This window comes from Hyla sarda, chromosome 7 (assembly GCF_029499605.1).
Source record: "Hyla sarda isolate aHylSar1 chromosome 7, aHylSar1.hap1, whole genome shotgun sequence".
Taxonomy (NCBI): Eukaryota; Metazoa; Chordata; class Amphibia; order Anura; family Hylidae; genus Hyla; species Hyla sarda.
Window position 1 is genome coordinate 80,058,618 of NC_079195.1, and position 19,944 is coordinate 80,078,561.

Genomic DNA, 19,944 nt, shown 5'->3' on the forward strand with positions numbered 1-19,944 from the left:
TCCTAAAAATAGTAGCCCAGTGGCTAGCATCAAAGCTCATTGATCCCGGAGTCCCAGCCAACCTGAGAGGAACCTGTACCACGGTTTTCTCTTGCAAAGACTGTTCTGTTCAATGCCGTTGCATAAAATATACAGTAAAGTTACTTCAAGTTTACTTCATAAAATCTGCTGTGGACATTCGGTATTTCTCCTTGCCGTTTGTGGGAGGGTTAGCGGTAGGACCATTACATTGAGGAAAACCTCACCCTGGCGTCACGACAAATAAGGGTTAACACCAATGTACCCTACACTATCACCGCAACCCCCATCACCACCACACATGTATTTAGGATTTTTTTTTAAGTAATTAAATTAAATAAAATAAAAAACGGCATAAATTGGGTATTCTTGGAACCAAGCGCAGTGGGTAGAAACGGAAGGCCTTTTTTTCAATTTCACCCCACAAATAATTTTTTTTTTCATGTTTTCCGCAGATTATCTTAAGATAAAATAAGTGATGTCATTACAAAGTCCAATTGGTGACGCAAAAAAACTAATCCTCATATGGGTCTGTAGGCGCAAAATTGAACGTGTTATGATTTTTAAAAGGTGAGGAGGAAAAAACTAAAGTGCAGAAATGAAAATTTAAGAAAAGTTAAAATGTAAATCATCACCTCAAGGCTAAAACCAGACAACCTGATACATGATAATAATAGAAGGATATTGAAAAAGAAGACCATGCTTCAATTTTATGATAAAGAGATGCAACATTTATTAAAATGCAAATACTAATAATATTCTAACATTATACAAAACATCATATTTCTACTGAAGAAAGAGACGTTCCGATAGACAAGTGCCCTGAAATGCGTCTAGATTTATTTTAAACGCACTATTAATGCACCACTGTTATCTGCAAGTTCGCATTGACGTCGGCACTGTCGTGCACTTTGGTACACACCGACAGGCTCAAGGACTGGAGTCCACCACTTGAAAAGGGAGGGACTACATTACCAGCAACTTAGAAAGGAGCACATTCAGCTTCTGCACTGTTGGATTACTGGGTGCATGCTGTTGTCTCTTGGACATGGCTTCGCAGATGGATTGTTGACGGAATGGCTGACTAAAAGCGGGAGAAGCAGGAGCATCTGGAGCGACAGAAGGAGGGTATGACACACAGCTCCCTTCGGCAGAGGTGGTAAAGCCTTGGCTGGCTGAAAAAGGGAGCGGCGTGCCACTGGGTGATGCAGCAGGCTGGACCACTACATCGGAGCCACAGTTCTCAAAGGCCGCTTTATGGTGGCGAAGCATATGTTGACGCAGGGCCGTGGTGCCAACACTGGGACCCTGGCCACGCTTCACCTTCTGCCGACAAATCTTGCATGTGGCTATGTGAACCTCCTCTGGATGCTTGATGAAAAACTGTCACGCCGCCGACTAGCTGATTTTCCCACCAACAGTCCGCACTAATTGACTGCTACTGCCGCCGCCTCCAGGAACCCTTGTTCCACTACCTCCCGGGAAGGTAGGCTGCCGCGAAGCAGGTGGTTTCCCCAGGGCACATTTGGCTCCAGAATTTCCACTTCTGCCACCACGCTGACTGCCAACCAAACACTGTACCATACTGTGCACCGGTGAGTACTTTTGCCTGGACTTTCACAGTATGTAGGCCCTTGACAGATTAACAGGTAAAAAATAATACACTACTTTGATGTACGTATGCGGTATGCACTGATGAGGGCAGAAAAATTGGCTACAATACACCAAAAAACTCTGTATTTTTGCAAAACACCAGTAGGAGATTACTTTTGGCTGCCCTTTCACAGTATGTAGGCCCTTGACAGATTAACAGGTACAAAATAGTACACTACTTAGATGTACGTATGCGGTATGCACTTATAAGGATAGAAAGATGCTCTACAATGCACCTAAAAACTTTGTAAGTTTTTTTTAAAACACCAGCCAGTGATTACTTTTGGCTGTCCTTTCACAGTATGTAGGCTCTTAACATATTAACAGGTACAAAATAGTACACTACTTAGATATAGGTATGTAGTATGCACTGATGAGGGCAGAAAAATGCACTACAGCACACTTAAGTATCTGAGTACAACACCAGCCGGTGTGGACTTTTGCCTGGACTTTCACAGTATGTAGGCCCTTGACAGATTAACAGGTACAAAATAGTAAACTATTTAGATGTACGTATGCGGTATGAACTTGATGAGGGCAGAAAAATGCGCTACAATACGCCTAAAAAAAATGTTTTTTAATTCGGCGAATCAGCTGAATCGCATTTTTCTAAAATTGGCTCATCTCTAATACCAAAATACTTTTTAAAATCTATTTATGAATTGTAATATTTTATAATATTTTATTTTATATGAATATTTCACAAATGTGCTGACTCTGCAGAAAGGGCCCTGCTCAGGGTAAAGTCCTACACTGTATTAATTAATCAATTTAATAAAAGACAAATTGTAAAACCAGCCACATCTCTAGCCATATTCTATGTCAATTTAATCTAATACTTTATTATCATTTTAATTTTGCTAACTGTTCCTTGAGGTCTGATTACTTTTAATATTTAGTTTTCACTGGCATTTGGCAATACGGGTTTAGTGCAACTCAATACCTCAGCACAGATTTGGCACCCACAATTTTACCTATTTTAATGTGTAGCCACCCATCCCTTTTTAGTTCTCTGTATCCATGTTGTATCCAAATGTCTGGAGTAATGCTAACACACCCCACACTGTGGGGACAGATTACTTGACAAAATGTTGGGCACACGGAGGAACATCATGTTAGCTGTATTATCCTGCCATGTGACATTACCATTTACATCACTGAAGGACTATTATTTGTAGCTACACCTGTTGGTAGATGACAGTGATGGGGTTGATGTCAATATCCATGGTGGTCTAGGAAAGTGATGGGGTTAATGTTTAACTCCATTGTAATCCAGGGCAGTTTAAGATTTCTGGTGTTCTTAGGCAGTGGAAGGTTTAATTTTTCACACCTAGGGTCCAATGAATAGCTCATGCCTCTAGGATCCTGGCTATAGTCTGCTTACTGTTCTCTTAGTGCACAGATCATAAAGACGAGTTCTTGTAGTAGATAAAGTGGACTGTGCAGCTGTAACTGTACAACCGAATTGTTCTCTCTATGATCGGGCAGAATGTTTTGTCAGAGTTTCAGAAACTTGCACAGATCCATGTTTTTCTTGAACTGAAGGGCAGTTTTTAAGGGAGTACTGCAGCCTTAGACATCCTGCGGATAGAGGATACGTGTCTGATCGCGGGGGGTCAGACCGCTGGGAACTCCTGCAATCTCCCCTATGTGGACCCGGAACTGCCACTGCATGCGCACCTAATGTTTGTGTCTTCGACCTCACTAAAAGGTCGTCAGACACGCCCTCTCCATTCAGCTCTATGGGAGAGGCAGGAATGTACAAACGCTGCATCTTTGCCTCTCCCATAGAAATATATAGAGGGGGCGTGTTGGCCGCAGCATCATGCTGCGGTTGACATGCCCCCTGCATGGGAAGAGCCGTGGCAGAGCCGGGGCCCCGTACAGGAGATCACAGGGGTCCCAGTATTCGATCCCCCGCAATGAGACACTTACCCCCCCTGCGGATCTTTTTAACTTTTTGGCACCAGTTGATTTAAAAAAAAAAGTTTTCCACTGGAGTAACCCTTTGAGCTGCATGACCAAGCTAGTGCACAACTTAAACGGACCAGTGAAAATGTTATTGATGGGCACTTAGGGCCTTGGGTGGCTACCCAAATCACCCATATTACAGTCCCCCATTGTAGACAATAAATACTTGTCTTTAATAACAGTACAGGTAGTAAACTCCACCTTGCATCATTGTACTAATCCCCATGGGAGTTATTTCTTTTGCTCTGTTGCCCTTGGTTACAACTATCTTAGACAATTCACCGAGATGGTCACACATGCTCAGTTGAACTGCATATTGCTCCTTAGGGAGAGATTTATTAACCCCTTAAGGACTTAGCCGTTTTTCACCTTAAGGACTCAGCCGTTTTTTGCAATTCTGACCACTGTCACTTTAAACATTAATAACTCTGGAATTCTTTTACTTATCATTCTGGTTCCGGGATTGTTTTTTCGTGACATATTCTACTTTAACATAGTGGTAAAATTTTATGGTAACTTGCATCCTTTCTTGGTGAAAAATCCCAAAATTTTATGAAAAAAATTAAAATTTAGCATTTTTCTAACTTTGAAGCTCTCGGCTTGTAAGGAAAATGGATATTCAAAATAATTTTTTTTTGGTTCACATATACAATATGTCTACTTTATGTTTGCATCATAAAATTTATGAGTTTTTACTTTTGGAAGACACCAGAGGGCTTCAAAGTTCAGCAGCAATTTTCCAATTTTTCACAAATTTTTCAAACTCGATATTTTTCAGGGACCAGTTCAGTTTTGAAGTGGATTTGAAGGGTCTTCATATTAGAAATACCCCACAAATGACCACATTATAAAAACTGCACCCCCCAAAGTATTCAAAATGACATTCAGTCAGTGTTTTAACCCGTTAGGTGTTTCACAGGAATAGCAGCAAAGTGAAGCAGAAAATTCAAAATCTTCATTTTTTACACGCGCATGTTCTTGTAGACCCAATTTTTGAATTTTTGCAAGTGGTAAAAGGAGAAAAATGTTACTTGTTTTTGTAGCCCAATTTCTCTCGAGTAAGCACATACCTCATATGTCTATGTTAATTGTTCGGCGGGCGCAGTAGAGGGCTCAGAAGGGAAGGAGCGACAAGGGGATTTTGGAGAGAACATTTTTCTGAAATGGTTTTTGGGGGGCATGTCACCTTTAGGAAGCCCCTAGGGTGTCAAAACAGCAAAAAAAACACATGGCATACCATTTTGGAAACTAGACCCCTCGGGAAATGTAACAAGGGGTAAAGTGAGCCTTAATACCCCACAGGTGTTTCATGACTTTTGTAAATGTAAGAAAATAAAAATATTTTACCTAAAATGCTTGGTTACCCAAAAATTTTACATTTTTACAAAGGGTTAAAGCAGAAAATACCCCCAAAATTTGAAGCCCAATTTCTCTCGATTCAGAAAACACCCCATATGGTGGTGAAAATTGCTCTGCTGGCGCACTACAGGTCTCAGATGAGAAGGAGTCACATTTAGCTTTTTGGAAGCAAATTTTGCTCAGGGGGCATGCCACATTTAGGAAGCCCATATGGTGCCAGGACAGCAAAAAAAAAAAACACATGGCATACCATTTTGGAAACTAGACCCCTTGGGGAACGTAACAAGGGGTGAAGTGAACCTTAATACCCCACAGGGGTTTCACGACTTTGGCATATGTAAAAAAAAAAAATTATTATTTTTACCTAAAATGCTTGGTTTCCCAAAAATTTCACATTTTTACAAAGGGTTAAAGCAGAAAATACCCCCAAAATTTGAAGCCCAATTTCTCCCGATTCAGAAAACACCCCATATGGGGGTGAAAAGTGTTCTGCTGGCGCACTACAGGTCTCAGAAGAGGAGTAGACACATTTGGCTTTTTGGAAGCAAATTTTGCTCTGGGGGCATGCCGCATTTAGGAAGCCCCTATGGTGCCAGGACAGCAAAATAAAAAACACATGGCATACCATTTTGGAAACTAGACCCCTTGGGGAACATAACAAGGGGTAAAGTGAACCTTAATACCCCACAGGGGTTTCACAACTTTGGAATATGGAAAAAAAAATGAATTAAATTTTGCTTACCTGAAAATTTCAATTCCTGGAGTCTGTAGACAGCACAGAATGGGTTAAGTTCATCCTCCCAAACTTGTCAGAAGAGGTAATCAGCATATAATTAAACAAATTAACCTAATTAACAACCCCTCCCACCAGGTATAAGTAGGTACATAGGAACTCAGACCACAGAGTATTTTTACAGCAATATTTATTTAGGGAGGGTCCTCTGTGCTGCCTACGGACTCCAGGAATTGAAATTTTCAGGTAAGCAAAATTTTATTCATTCCTGGATGTCCTACAGCAGCACAGAATGGGACTTAAGTAGCGAAAAACAAAAAAGGGCGGGCATTACTTCTTAAATGCTTCTTCCAACACCGTCTTACCCGGGGCTGAGCTATTGGATATATCTAGGCGATAGTGTTGAATGAACGTCATCGGAGTTTCCCACGTTGCAGCTCTGCAAATCTCTTGAAGAGACACATGAGAAGCTTCTGCCCAGGATGCAGACGTCGCCCTAGTTGAATGGGCTTTGAGATCCTTCAGGGGCTCCAAGCCTTCCTTCTGAAAGCAAAAACTGATAGTCTTCTTAATCCAGTTGGCAATAGTAGGTTTGGCTGCTTTCGAGCCCTTAGACTTGGCCCCGAATTGCACGAATAGATGCTCCGAGCATCTAAAGGATGCTGTTCTAGACAAATATTCCAGAACCGATCTCCTCACATCCAGTTTTGAGACTTCTTGGCTCTCAGCCAAAGCCGGCAAGACAATTTCTTGTTGCAGGTTATTTACCGAATGAACCTTAGGAATAAAACCTGGCAGGGTTTGAAGGACTAATGCATCCCCTAGGTCCCGCAGATAAGGTTCCCGGCAAGACAAGGCCTGTATTTTGCTGATTCTTCGAGTTGATGTGATGGCTACCAGGAAACAGGTTTTCCACGTGAGAAACTTAATATCAATGGATTGTATAGGCTCAAATGGGTCTGAGGCGAGGCATCTTAATACCTTGGATAGGTCCCATGAAGGTATAGGTTTACTGACTTTAGGACATGGATTATTGACTCCTTTAAAGAATCTTTTAACCAAAGGGTCCTTAGCGAATTTCCCTGCTAAGAAGAAATTTATAGCCGCAAACTGTACTTTCAATGTAGACTGCTTGAGACCCTTGTTCAACCCCTTTTGCAAAAAATTCAAGATATCGATGACTGTGGGATCCCTATTAGGGATCATGGACTTGAATAGATTCCATACCCTGGTGTAGCACTTGGTCCCTGGTCTGCTTGATTTCTCCAGTGTCGATAACACCTCATCTGACAGACCCTTGTCCTTCAGTAAACTCAGTTCACCTCCATGCAGTTAGGTGTAATGGGTCTAGATCCTGATGATAGATCCCGTGTTGTGACAATAGATCCACTCTCTTGGGCAGATGCCAGAATTGGTTGTCCGATATCTCCCTTATCATGGAGAATCATGCCCTCCTGGGCCAGTATGGAAGAATTAGAATCGCCCGAGGGTTCTCTCTCTTGACCTTCAGTAAGGTTCTCTGTATAAAGGCCGGAGGTGGAAATAGATACAGAAATTTCCTTCTCCAAGATTCATGACAGGCCGTCCACATGCTGCAAGTGGTCCAGGAGGGAACAAAACTTTTGCAGTTTGGAATTTTTCCTTGTTGCGAATACATCTATCTCTGGTGTCCCGAAACATCTTGAAATTGAAGTCGGGGGTCATGTGCATTTATAAAGCCCCCATTGTGCAATAACAGCAAAACAGCAAAAAAAAAAAAAAAAAAACACGTGACACCATTTTACAAAACTACACCCCTCAATGAACGTAACAATGGGTACAGTGGGAAATAACACTTCACAGGTTTTTTGAAAAATGGGCCATAAATTGAAAAATTTGATTTTTTTACACTAAAATGCTGGGGTTACCCAATTTTTAAAATTTTCACAAGGGGTAATATGAGATATTGGGTTACAAATTTTTTAGGGCTTTTTCCTCTGACTATAAAAATACATTCACATATGGTGTAACGTGCTGGGCGGGCGCACAACAAGGCTCAGAAGTTATAGAGGTCAGTTTGTATTTGTGGCCTATGGCATATCAGTAGCTGACGGTTACATACATTCTGAGGAAAGTACAAAAATGAAACACCCACATGTGACACCATTACAGAAAGTACCCACCCTGAGGAATGGGTACAGGGGTAAAGAGGACATTTTTAAGGTGTTCACAGGTGTTTCCTACATTTATTTTCCAGGAATGGATGAAGGGTAGCTTTTGAAAATTGCAATTTTCAACCTATGCTCTGCTTCATCTTTCTGGGAACAACTAACATGTGACTCCGAATTGTCGCCTGGAAATACGACAGAGCTCAGCGAGAATTCTTCGCATTTCAGGCGGATGTTTGTTACGGACCTAACAGTTACATAAATTCAGAGGAAAATACAAGAAAGGAACACCCACATATGAACCTATTACAAACAGTACACCCCCTAGGGAAGGTGTATAGGGTAAAGTGGAGATTTGGAACAGACGGGTGTTCCCTTCATTTATTTTCCAGGAATGGATGAAGTGTACTATGGGGGGAAGAAAATAGCAATTTTACTGATATGCCAATTATTTTCCAAGAATGATGACCCAGAGTACAGGCAAAAGTAAAAATGATGCCCGCCCCAAACCCTATACTCTGAATCATCATTCTGGGAAGGGGATGTGTGGGGCCGTCCCTATTCTGTTACCTCAAATGTGCAACCCGCTCAAGTGGGGAGAAAGAGCGTTGCGCATTTGAGGCAACTGCAAACCTCCAATGCTGTTGACTCTGTGTCCCATGACCCATTATTTTAGGAGGAAGAAAAAACAAAAGATATTGGGGTATTGGGAAAAAGGTTTTTTTTTTGTTTGTTTTTTTGGGGAGGGGGGGTAGGGTATTTTGGTATAAAATTTGGAAGTCAATGTACCCTGGACTAGTACATTAGAGCCGAATTCTGGGGAATGAAAATTAGGGCAAAGGATGGAAAATTTAGTACTCCATGGAAGTGTGATACTCCCTGAAGCAGCCTATGCAGAGGCCCGGATTATCTGGGCAAGTGTCACACAGAATGATGGTGTCTCTCCGTCTCCCCTTCCTGTGACACACTCTGCATTTCTTCTGGGTTCGTCCCGACCTTCTAGTGTTGGGGATCACACCTGGAAAGTGTTGGTCCGGGACGATCCAGGGACCAAAAGTTCCAGAGGTGCTCTGACCCGCTCCTTGGTGGTCACCAAAGATGAGGGCCCTTAGAACTACCTCTTGGAATTGCAGGTATGTCCCTGGGTTGCCAGTGTACTTGTACAGTGTAAAAGAGTTGTACATGGCAACCTGTACCATGTAGACCGCAACCTTTTTATACCATACACGTGTTTTCCGCATGGCATTATATGGCTTGAGGACTTGATCAGAAAGATCAACTCCCCCCATATACCGATTGTAGTCCAGAATACAATCGGGCTTGAGGACCTGTCCTGCGGTACCTCACACAGGGACAGGGGTGCTGCCGTTCCAATGAATTGTGGTGAGCATAAGGACATCCCTCTTGTTCTTATACCGGACCAACAACAGGTTCTCATGAGAAAAGGCACGGGACTCACCCTGGGGGATAGGAGCATGTAGGGGATGGGACGGAAGGTCTCTTTGATTCTTCCGGACTGTCCCACAAGCGACCGTGGATCTGGCGGCGAGGGATGTGAAGAGAGGGATACTAGTATGAAAGTTATCCACGTAAAGGTGGTAACCTTTATCTAGCAATGGGTGCAAAAGGCCCCAAACGATTTTCCCGCTAACACCCAGAGTGGGGGGACATTCTGGGGGTTCAAAACGGAAATCTCGTCGCTCATACACTATAAACTTGCAAGTGTACCCGGAGGTACTCTCGCAAAGTTTATACATCTTCACGCCATACCACGCTCGCTTGGTAGGGATGTATTGACGGAAGCTGAGTCTCCCCTTAAAGCTGATGAGAGACTCATCAATAGCGACCTCCCGTCCCGGGACATAGGCCTCCCAAAATCTGGCCCCGAATTGATTGATGGCCGGCCTGATTTTATACAGGCGGTCATACGCAGGATCAGTTCGGGGGGGACATGCCGCATTATCAGCATAATGCAAACATCTCCGAATGACCTCGAACCAGGGACGTGTCATGGCCCTACTGTAGAGGGGTGTCTGGTAAAGGACGTCCCCACTCCAGTATTGCCTGACACTGGGTTTTTTAACTAGACCCATATGCAGCACGAGGCCCCAAAAGGTCCTCATTTCGGCTGCATCGACTAGAGTCCAGCCGCTGGGTCTAGCTAAAAATGAGCCCGGGTTAGCGGCAACGAACTGTTGGGCATACAGATTCGTCTGTGTAACCATCAAATTAACAAAGTCGTCATTGAAAAAATGACCGAAAAAGTCCATTTCAGTGAACTGAACCCGACAATGTTAATTTTGATTCCAGAGTCGCCAACAAACTCAGGAATCACGGGCTCGTGGTCCGCTGGCTGAGTCCAGACAAGTTCGCCGGTACGATGTACCAGTGAACGTGGCTGGGGGGCTTCACTAGTATGAGCGCCAGGGGGACTCATACTAGCATGGGGTACAGGGTCAAAGGCAGAGGAGGTTTGCGGCACCACACGGCGGCGAGTTTGCCGCCTTGGTGGCTCATCATCTGAACTAGATGATGAGGAGGACGATGAAATAAGGAAGGTGGGGTCTTCATCGTCCTCAGAGATGCTTTCAGAGTCGAAGGCAAGTATGGCTAATGCCTCCTCCGCCGAAAACACTCTGTGGGCCATTTCCATTTCCCTACTCTAATGTGGATACGGGTGTGTGTGTGTGGGGGGGGGGGGGGGGGAATAGCTTTATTTGTGTATGTGCTGCGTGTGGTGTGCTGCGATACTACCTCCCTATCCCGCCCTAACCCGCCCTAACCTAACCTAACTAAACTAACCCGCCCTAACAGAAAATAAAAAATAAATAAAAAGGGGACTTTAAAAAAGAAAAAAAAAGGGGGACTTCTAGCGTAAAAAAGCCCTGCGCCAAAAAAAAAGCATTTATCTAATCAGTGGTGTGCGCACTGATTAGCGCTTGTGGCGTCAGTAGGGGGTCCGGCCACTCAGCCCAGAACAATGGCTGGTGGCTTTTTCACAGACCCCCACACAAAAAAAAACAAAAAATAAAATAAAAAAAAACGCTTAACCCCGAAAAAATGCACCTGAACCCAAAAATAAACGCTGATCAGTGATAAATCACTGACATCGGTGAGGCACGCCGCACACACAGGTACGGTCCGGTCACACAGTACACGCCTGCTACTGGTGGCACGGACCGCCTATGGGTGAAAAAAAGCGCTAGAAAACCCGAAAAAAGCGCCGGCACCACAAAAAAAAAAACTGGGCTTTAACAAACGGTGGCGGACAGCTCTTTTATAACTAAGAGGGTCCACACACACGCTTAGGTGAAGAAAAAAAAAAAAAAAGATCTGCGCCAAAAGAAAAACGCTGGCGGCAGACCGCAGCGACCCAGCAGGTCCGGGGTCACGCAGCTAAAGGTGCTACGGACCCACGGACACCCACTGAGGTACGCTGGAACAAAACAAAACACTTTTTTTTTTTAACCCTAACCTGTCCCTACCTAATCTAAAGCTAACCCTGGGTGATTTCTTTGCCAAGGGGCCACAGAAAGGGGGCAAGGGGCACTTTTTTCAACTGAGGGGATGGTGGGCAGCACGGGGCTCTGTCCTGCTCACCAGATCCCTTTGGAATGGTGGGCAGAACAGATCAACATGCTCCTAGCCCCCACCATCCCCTCCCATTACTATGTGATTGGTGGTGGTCACTTTGGCCACCCAATCACACTGTAGTGGGGGGTGGCAACAATGCCAGCCCCCAGTACAGCACTGATGATGATTGGTAGTGTATATTACACCACCATTCATCATCTATATCCGGGTCACAGGGTCACACGTGACCCTGATGACCCGGAACTGCTGCAGAACGCCGGTTAAAACTTAACGGCGTCCTGCAGCGATCGCCGGTATAGGAAGTCCTCCGGACCTCCTCCGGCACACTGCTGGGATGTCTGCTGAATGAAATCAGCAGACATCCGGCTCCGATCCCCGCCGGAACGGAATCGCAGCACATCGCTCGTCTGAATTGACGAGCGATGCGCTGCAATCGCCGACATGGGGCGTCATCATGACCCCCCTGGCCGATATGCCGCGATGCCTGCTGAACGATTTCAGCAGGCATCGGGCACCGGCTCCCTTCCAGCTAGCGCCGGGGGGCCGGGATTTGACAGATTTGACATACTCAAACGTCCTGAGTCCTTAAGGACTCGGAAAAGGGGTCGTTTGAGTATGTCCTTCGTCCTTAAGGGGTTAAAACTTGTATAGAGAAAAAGTTGACCAGTTGCCCATAGCAACTGTGCTATTGTCTAAATCATGGCAAAAATCAAGGGGGAGATTTGTCAAAACCTGTCCAGAGGAAAAGTTGCTTCTTTCATTTTGAAAAACAAATAAAGCTATCTGATTGGTTGCTATGGGCTATCTCCCCCTAAGTATCTACTGTATAAGCAAGCAAAGAGCATTATGGGAAAGTGTGCATGGGAGCAGCAGGGTCATAGTTCAAATAGGAAACCAGGAAGTAATCAGATCCATGGGGAGAAGAACAGTACAGGGATGTAGGTCATTTTACCTAAAACACAGCACACTATCTACTCCTAATCTTACATATACAGAGGTCCCCCAACATACAATATTATTGGTTTAGGGATGACCATTGTATCCATAACTCTATGAAAAACTAGTAAAAGCACCAGAAATGTCCACCTAAAGTAAGAAAAGGCGTTGTGCACGGACTTGCTAAACTTTGGTATGGTTGCCTCAGCAAGAGTAATGTCCATTATCTCTCAACATGAACTTTGCAGAACAGGCAGAGAACAGGCAGAGATTCCAGCATTGGACTGCTTTACAGTTAGAAGGAAAACTAAATATCTGAGCAGTTCTTGAAGGTCTGTAGCAGTCAGGGCATGCTGGGACTTGTAGTTCTCCAGCTTAAGGGAATAGAAAAAGAATATGGGGTGTGTGTGGGATGTGCTTGAACTTTACTGCACCTACAAAGAGATCGGGTCTGGGTAGGAGACTTCTGAGCTTGCGGAGACTGCATTTCTACACTGCAGCAAAACTTTACTTTTCCACTTCACAGTAACGCTGGACCTCTAGGGTCTGTGATGTCATTGTGATGTTGGAAAGAGGGAGGGTGATTGGATCAGTGCCCAGCAGCCTTATCTAATCAGCCTGCAGAACACTGATGAGGTGGGCCCAACATGGAAGACATGTAGAGAACCTTGGACACAGAGTAGCACAGAAAGTGAGTAAATACTTCTCATTGTGTCTCTTCCTTACTGGTATGTGGGCGCGATGTGACAGAGACCTTACTAAGCAGTCTGGCGGCAGCTGTAACAATCAGTGCCCTTGGGTAGCTGCTAATGGCGCTGACATAGCATCATAAGTTAATGCTGTATTAAACTGGCAATGGTCTCTGATAGCCCATCGTAAGTGGAAACAATCGCATGTTGTGGCCAACGTATGTTGGGGGACCACTGTATGTTTGTTGGTAACATCTGATTGTGCTAACTTTGTTACCAACTTTCCTTTGTGGGAAAATCCCTTTAACTTTTCATTACGTGTAAATAGCTAATATTTGCTTAGTGTCACATTTTATAACTTATAGTCAAATATGAGTACTTTGCATTGCAAATAGCTAATATTTGCTTAGCATCAGATTTCACAGCGTATGGCTACGTTTGCGTGTCTCAGATTTTAAAGTCCCGAAAAACAGACAATATCTCTAGACTTATATAGCAATAAACATGCACTTAAATACTCAAGTTAAGACAGGTGCTCACAGCAAATAGACTCATTACCAACACTTGCGTCATAGCCAGGAGCCTTACAGCATTGATCAGTCTTGGATATATCTCCGCTGCAGGAAATCCAAAGCATTTCCACAGGTAAATCTGCAATGGAAAATCCAATTATTGTGGAGATGCACCTGTCAATTTTGGAGAAGATTATGGTCGTATTAAAATAAAAAATATCAATGTATTTGAAATCTGAAGTTGCTGGTTAGATGCAGATCTATAGCATGGTTTTAAAATTTGCATAGTTTTGTTACAATAACCCTAAGGCTCAGCTATTTCTTATTCTATCCATTTCAGGGGCAAAACCAGAGCTATCTTATTTGTCAGCAGTACCCACACCTGAACTTCCTTTACCTTACTTCTCTTGCCAATCACGGGGCAGCACCTGCTCACAAGTTCATCTTTGCTATGCCCTTAGGGTGTGTTCACACTACGCAATTCCCACAGAATTTTGCAGGTGGAATTCTGCTAGCGCGGTGAACTTTTACATCAGTGTAAATGTGTTTCTGCTAGACCCGTTCACACCGAGCAATTTCAGTCGTGGACAATTCCACCACTGAAATTGTTCCACACAGTGAATGAACATATTCATTCTTTGTGTGGAATTCCGTGAGCACTGCATAGCCGTCAATAGTGATTGTGCAGTGCCGGGGGATCCTACAGCCGACGGCAGCTTCAAGGCTGTATCTTGCTTTTGCGAGTGGAAATTCAGTGTGCTTTCCGCAGTGTGAACGCACCCTTTGACTGAACTATGCTTAGACTAAACAGACTGGCACTGTTCTGGGGGATTTACAGTACAATGCTATAGATCAATAAATATTTCTTTTTTTCTGAAACTTTTCACATTGTGGTCAAAAGATGTCAAAGATAAAACAGATGATGATCATTATCACAATAAGAGTCACAACCTGAACCTGTTGGTTAAGGATGCCCAGAGGCACCTTTACCAAATAAAAGGGCACCGATAGCTTATAAAATATTATTAAGTTACACCAATGAACTGAAAGTTAAGAGTACTATGGCTTAGCATTATAAATCAATAGGGAATCTCTGAATATTGGCAAATACGACTAACATTTACTAATATCTTTAAAAAAGAAAAATGTGCGTTCCTAGTGTAGAAAATCAGGAGATACGTTCACACAGTGCGTTAGTTGGTTCACTGCTTACCAGATAGCATTGGGCTTAGAGCACAACACCTAAATGTGCCTGTAGACTCACTGGTGATATAGAGGTCAGCTGCCAAAACGTCCTTCCCAAACAACCAAAGGTCACTTGGTAATGTGTAAATTCAACAGTGAGGTTTCTCTGTTGGGACTGCTACCATAAAAATAGGACTTGTATGGTGTTGTATGGCGCTTCCCCTCTCAAAAGTTTCTAAATGCAGATGTGATGCAGATATAATCCATACCTGAGGTTGCACACTCTGTGGAAAAAATAGCTCTCTCCACAGGTGTTTAATGGTATTTAGATCTGGACTCATTTCTGGCCACTTCAGAACTCTCCAGCGCTTTGTTGCCATCCATTTCTGGGTGCTTTTTGATATATGTTTGGGGTCATTGTCCTGCTGGAAGACCCACGATCTCGGACACAAATCCAGCTTTCTGACACTGGGCTGTACAGTGCGACCCAAAATGTGTTGGTAATTATCAGATTTCATGCTGCCTTGCACACATTTAAGGCACCCAGTGCCAGAGGCAGCAAAACAACCTCAAAACATAATTGAACCTCCACCATATTTCACTGTAGGTACTGTGTTCTTTTCTTTGTATGCCTCATTCCATTTTCGGTAAAGAGTAGAAAGCTCTATCTTGGTCTCATCTGTTCACAAGACGTTTTCCCAGAAGAATTTTGGCTTACTCAAGTTCATTTTGGCAAAATGTAGTCTTACTTTTTTAGGTCTGTGTGTCAGCAGTGGGGTCCACCTGGGTTTCCTGCCATCTGCCATAGCATTTTATTTCATTTAAATGTGACAGATAGTTTGCACTGACACTGATACTCCTTGAGCCTGCAGGACAGTTTTTTATCTTTGGAACTTGTTTGGGGCTGCTTATCCACCATCCGGACTATCCTGCGTTTACACCTTTCATCAATTTTTCTCCTCTGTCCACACCCAGGGAGATTAGATACAGTGCCAGGGGTTGCAAACTTCTTGATAATGTTGCACACTGTGGGCAAAGGCAAATCTGGATCTTTGGAGATGGACTTGTAATCTTGAGATTGTTGATATTTTTCCACAATTTTGGTTCTCAAGTCCTCAGACAGTTCTCTTCTCCTCTTTCTGTTGTCCATGCTTAGTGTGGCACACACAGGCACACAATGCAAAGACTAAGTAAACGTCTCTCCTTTTTATCTGCTTTCAGGTGTGATTTTTATATTGCCCACACCTGTTACTTGCCCCAGGTGAGTTTAAAGGAGCATCACATGCATCACATTCAGAAGACTTAAAGGTAAGAAGACAATGTAATAGAGCAGCAGGAAATGCTAGCAGAATGCTTGGATGTAGAGGGAGAGGTATAAGCAGTAGAAAGAGAGAAGTGCTCATGCCACTGTACAGAACACTGGTGAGACCTCACTTGGAGTATTGTGCGCAGTACTAGAGGACGTATCTCCAAAAGGATATAGATACTCTAGAGAGAGTTCAGAGAAGAGCTACTAAACTAGTACATGGATTGCAGGATAATACTTACAGGGAAAGGATAAAGGACCTTAACATGTATAGCTTGGAAGAAAGAAGAGACAGAGGGGATATGATAGAAACTCTTAAATAAATAAAGGGAATCCACACAGTAAAGGAGGAGAGCATATTTAAAAGAAGAAAAACTATTAAGAGGACATTGTTTTAAATTAGAGGGGTAAAGGTTTAAAAGTAATATCAGGAAGTATTACTTTACTGAGAGAGTAATGGATGCATGGAATAGCCTTCCTGCAGAAGTGGTCGCTGCAAATACAGTGAAGAAGTTTAAACATGCATGGGATAGGCATAAAGCTATCCTTCATATAAGATAGGGCCAGGGACTATTGATAGGATTCAGATTATTGGTCAGACTAGATGGGCCAAATGGTTCTTATTTGCCGCCACATTCTGTGTTTCTTGGTGTAAGAAGCTTATTGATGGTTATAGAAAGTAACTGATTTCAGTAATTTTTTTCCAAAGGGTGTGCAACCAAATATTAAGTTAAAGGGGTACTCCGGTGCTTACACATCTTATCCCCTATCCAAAGGATAGGGGATAAGATGCCTGATTGCGGGGGTCCCACAGCTGGGTATGCCTGCGATCATGCATGCGGCACCCCGTTAGTAATCAGTCCCCGCTCCGGGGACTGATTACTAACGGGGTGCCGCGTGCATGATCGCGGGCGTCCCCAGCTGCGGGACTCCCGCGATCAAACATCTTATCCCCTATCCTTTGGATAGGGGATAAGATGTGTTAGCACCAGAGTACCCCTTTAAGGGTGCCAATAACTTTGTCCAGCCCATTTTTGGAGTTTGGTGTGACAGTATGTCCATTTTGCTTTTTTTCCTCCCTTTTTTGGTTTAGTTCCAATACACACAAAGAAACTAAACATGTGTATAGTAAAACACGTGTTACTGCAATCCTTTTCTGTGAGAAATACTTAATTTTCTTGAAACATTTCAGGAGTGCCAACATTTATGGCAGGGCCGGATTAACGTAGGGGCGGATGGAGCGGCAGCTCCAGGCCCCTGCATTAAAATAGGGTTGCAACATGCTGGGACCGGTGCTGGCACGGTCCCTGCATGTGCACAACCGGACGCTTCACCTGCGGGCCCCATCGTTCCCCTTGCGACTGGGCCAGCAGGGGAAGGATCCGGGACGCCAGCAGTACCGGAACACCTGTCCCGAATCTCCGAGCGACCGCAGCTTTTAACACTGAGTGCGCCTTTAAGACGCACACAGCGTTGAGCGTGCACTCGGTGCGGCAGCTGACGTAACAGGAAGGAGCCGGCAGCTCCGTCCTGTCACTCCATCCCGGGCTTCCTGTGCGGCAGCGGCTCTGCAGAGGCTGTCAGCACAGGAGAGAAGAGGAGAGAACAAGAGCTGCGGGGGAACGAGACAGAGGTGAGTGTTTTTTTTTTTTGGTTTTTTGCTGGGGGCATTATTATGTGAGGGGGCATTACTTATATGGGGGCAAAGTGACGGGGGCATACTTATATGGGCGCAAAGTGAGGGGGCATTACTTATATGGGGGCAAAGTAATAATAAGTAATGCCCCCCTAACTTTGCCACCAATAAGTAATGCCCCCTCACATGCCTCCCATACATAATAATGCCCCTCACATGGCCCCCATATATAGTAATGCCCCCATATAAGTAATGCCCCCTCACATGACCTCCATATATGGGGGCATTACTATATGAGGGGGCATATGTGTGTGAGGGGGCATATGTGTGTGAGGGTGCATTAATATGTGAGGGGGCCATGTGAGGGGGCATTATTATATGTGGGGGCCATGTGAGGGGGCATTATTGTATGTGGGGGCATTAATGTGTGAGGGGGCATTAATATGTGAGGGGGGCATTAATATGTGAGGGGGCGTTAATATGTGAGGGGGGCATTAATATGTGAGGGGGCCATGAGAGGGGGCATTAATATGTGTGGGGGCCATGTGATGGGGGCATTAATATGTGAGGGGGCATTATTATATGTGGGGGCCATGTGAGGGGGCATTATTGTATGTGGGGGCATTAATGTGTGGGGGGGCATTAATATGTGAGGGGGGCGTTAATATGTGAGGGGGGCATTAATATGTGAGGGGGCCATGAGAGGGGGCATTAATATGTGTGGGGGCCATGTGATGGGGGCATTAATATGTGAGGGGGCACTATTATATGTGGGGGCCATGTGAGAGGGGCATTATTATATGTGGGGGACATGTGAGGGGGGCATTACTATATGTGGGGGACATGTGAGGGGGGCATTATTATATGTGGGGGACATGTGAGGGGGCATTATTATATGTGGGGGAAATGTGAGGGGGCATTATTATATGTGGGGGACATGTGAGGGGGCATTATTACATGTGGGGGACATGTGAGGGGGGCATTATTACATGTGGGGGACACGTGAGGGGGGCATTATTATATGTGGGGGACATGTGAGGGGGGCATTATTACATGTGGGGGACATGTAAGGGGGGCATTATTACATGTGGGGGACATGTGAGGGGGGCATTATTACATGTGGGGGACATGTGAGGGGGCATTATTATATGTGGTGGACATGTGAGGGGGGCATTATTATATGTGGGGGACATGTGAGGGGGGCATTAATATGTGAGGGGGCACTATTATATGTGGGGGCCATGTGAGAGGGGCATTATTATATGTGGGGGACATGTGAGGGGGGCATTACTATATGTGGGGGACATGTGAGGGGGGCATTATTATATGTGGGGGACATGTGAGGGGGCATTATTATATGTGGGGGAAATGTGAGGGGGCATTATTATATGTGGGGGACATGTGAGGGGGGCATTATTACATGTGGGGGACATGTGAGGGGGGCATTATTACATGTGGGGGACACGTGAGGGGGGCATTATTACATGTGGGGGACATGTGAGGGGGCATTATTATATGTGGTGGACATGTGAGGGGGGCATTGTTATATGTGGGGGACATGTGAGGGGGCATTATTATATGTGGGGGACATGTGAGGGGGCATTATTATATGTGGGGGACATGTGAGGGGGCATTATTATATGTGGAGGACATGTGAGGGGGGCATTATTATATGTGGAGGACATGTGAGGGGGCCTTATTATATGTGGGGGACATGTGAGGGGGGGCATTATTATGTGTGGGGGGCCTGTGAGGGGGGCATTATTATGTGTGGGAGCCATGTGAGGGGGCATTATTATTTGTGGGGGCCATGTGAGAGGGCATTACTATATATGGGGGGGGGTCATGTGAGGGGGCATTACTATATATGGGGGCAATGTGAGGGGCATTACTATATGAGGGGGCATTACTATATATATGGGGGGTCATGTGAGGGGGCATTACTATATATGGGGGCAATGTTAGGGGGCATTATATTATATGGGGGCAATGAGAGGGGGCATTATAATGTATGAGGACAATGTTGGGGCCTAATACTATATAGGGCACAGAAGGGACTACTATATGGGGCAGTGTAAGGCATATAGGGGGTTTGTATAGAGGTGAGGATTTTGCTGTAGCGAGAATCCTAAAATGTCTGTCTGGCAGATTCGGTGAAGACGAGTTGTGATCGGGAGAAATCTTCATGATGACCCAGGACAGATG

At 44.5% G+C, this 19,944-nt stretch overlaps 1 protein-coding gene across 2 annotated transcripts in view; it reads left to right on the forward strand.

Annotated features, from left to right (window-relative positions):
* Positions 1-13,054: 13,054 nt before the first annotated feature.
* The window catches only part of LOC130281722 (ribosome-binding protein 1-like), a 115,591-nt gene continuing 108,701 nt past the window's right edge, over positions 13,055-19,944 (forward strand). Inside the window, exons 1-2 of one of the 2 annotated variants that reach the window (XM_056529253.1) lie at positions 13,074-13,102; positions 16,019-16,105. The gene's annotated coding sequence lies outside the window, so the exon portion shown is untranslated. Of the gene's footprint in view, positions 13,103-16,018; positions 16,106-19,944 lie in introns of both variants that reach the window. The other variant, XM_056529252.1, reaches the window with a different exon arrangement.